The 1,849-nt window shown below is 41.8% G+C and overlaps 1 non-coding gene across 1 annotated transcript; it reads right to left on the bottom strand.

Annotated features, from left to right (window-relative positions):
- Window positions 1–1,019: 1,019 nt before the first annotated feature.
- On the bottom strand, window positions 1,020–1,160 carry LOC136991720 (U4 spliceosomal RNA). The gene has a single exon (XR_010883931.1). It is a non-coding gene; the product is annotated as a U4 spliceosomal RNA (small nuclear RNA).
- Between the last annotated feature and the right edge of the window lie 689 nt (window positions 1,161–1,849).

Raw genomic sequence — 1,849 nt, 5'->3', positions numbered from 1 at the left:
CTGCGTAAAGATGCAACTTAATGATGATAGAAAATGGTAGCATATTGTTTCTGTAAGAGGCAGCCTCTCATGGATCCCACAGCGTTCCTACCAGCATGTTTAACCTCTAATCTGGGAAAGAAAGATACCATCTGGTACACACCATCCTTGAAAGGTTGCTGTCCCCTGCCTTGATGTGTACCTGGAGAGCTCAGGTAAGTGCTGCACTGAGTTAGCCATGCTGAATGAACCCGCCTGGGCCCCAGAAGAAGCAAAGCGACATTAGTATGATGCACTATCTGAGTTAATATAGCTGACTTTGCAGCAGGGCTAATGAGCTGGTACAGAATACTGTTTTAGCCTGACTATATTGCTTCCAGTAGTGGAGCTGGCTTATTTAGAGCTAGTTAAGGTATCTCTGCCCAGACCTATACTGGGTCATATTGACAGATCCATAAACTCATAATGTTTAATGAAGAATATTTTGTAACTTGATTTTATTTATCTCTTCAGAGAAAAGATCACACTTTCTGTCCTATAGAACCAGCACTTTCTTGTTTGCTTATTTATGCAGTGTTAATCTTATTTTTGCTATTCATGCGAGAAGGAATCTGGCAAGAATAAGAACTTGCTGTTAAGCTCTCAAAACCCTGATTCATGATACCTTTAACACATCACCTCAGCATTCTGCTCCTTACCTCTGAGTGTCTCTATAGTAGAGATGCCAGGACGGAATGTGTCCCCACTCTTCAGTCAAAATCCATGGTCAACTAGCCTACTAATTTAAGCCACCAACACTTTCAGTACACATTACTAGGTAAACTGGCCTGTGGGATTACAGTGCTGCTCTGTTTCTGACCCAGGCTGGTTCCCCCCTCCTTAGGCAACCTGGTGTCCCAGAGCACTTTCAGGATCATCTCACAGATGTCAAACGTAGTGCAGAAACCTGACTGGCAATGCACACCACAGCCCAGAGCTCAGGGGACCTGCCTGCCTCCTGAGTAGCTGGGATTACAGGCATGGGCCACCACAACCAGCTTTCTCCTTCGAGACTGTCAAAAATTGCCAACACTGACTGTATTTCTAATCATCAGGGCAGGATACTAGAAAAAGTTTTCAGTGAGCAAATATCATGCCTTAGATTGACCTCGCTGGTGATAATGCACCTGCTGCGTGAACATGTGGCTCGTTCTGCTACCTCTGTGAAAGAGATGAGGTGAGACTTACAGGCGTGACCTCATGAGTTACTGCCGAGTGTGTGAATCAGAGCCCCAGGTCCAGTGGTGGCACCTGAACTTGCAAAGAAACTAATTCTCCCTTATCCCAATTTTGCAATTCTTCAACAAAAAAGAAAGAGGCCTCTCAGAGCCAAAATAAAAATGTGAGGTAGAGAAAAGTTTTAGAAATGAAGCAGTGTTACTGGCTTTTGTGTGAATAGGAACAGAACTAACTGCCTGTGACTTTGCTGTGTTTGGAAATCTCCATCCTATTACTGCTTTCATTCCTTCAGTGGATTGTGAATAAAGCTATTCTGTTTAAAAAAAAAATCCCCATATACATGCTAAAATGTGCTTATTTCATTTTTTAAAAGTGCCTGTAAAGTAACTTTGGAAATAATTGTTCCTGATATTTAATTAGGTAATGTTTGAAAAGCACTTTGAAAATGAAAAATGCAGTATAAGGGCTAAATATTCATGCCTAAGGTTGACTAATTATGGACAGTAAATCTTTCATTAGCCCATGTGATAAATGTGACCAACTAGACTGCATAATCTATTAAAGGAAACCTGGGCATATATTTTTTTCCTGTGCAGATGGATCTGGAGCTGATAATCTGGAAGTTGGAGAATTGTGCCTGCTTTGTAGCTTC

Source organism: Apteryx mantelli, chromosome 3 (genome assembly GCF_036417845.1).
Source record: "Apteryx mantelli isolate bAptMan1 chromosome 3, bAptMan1.hap1, whole genome shotgun sequence".
Taxonomy (NCBI): domain Eukaryota; kingdom Metazoa; phylum Chordata; class Aves; order Apterygiformes; family Apterygidae; genus Apteryx; species Apteryx mantelli.
This window is presented reverse-complemented; position numbering and strand designations above follow the sequence as displayed.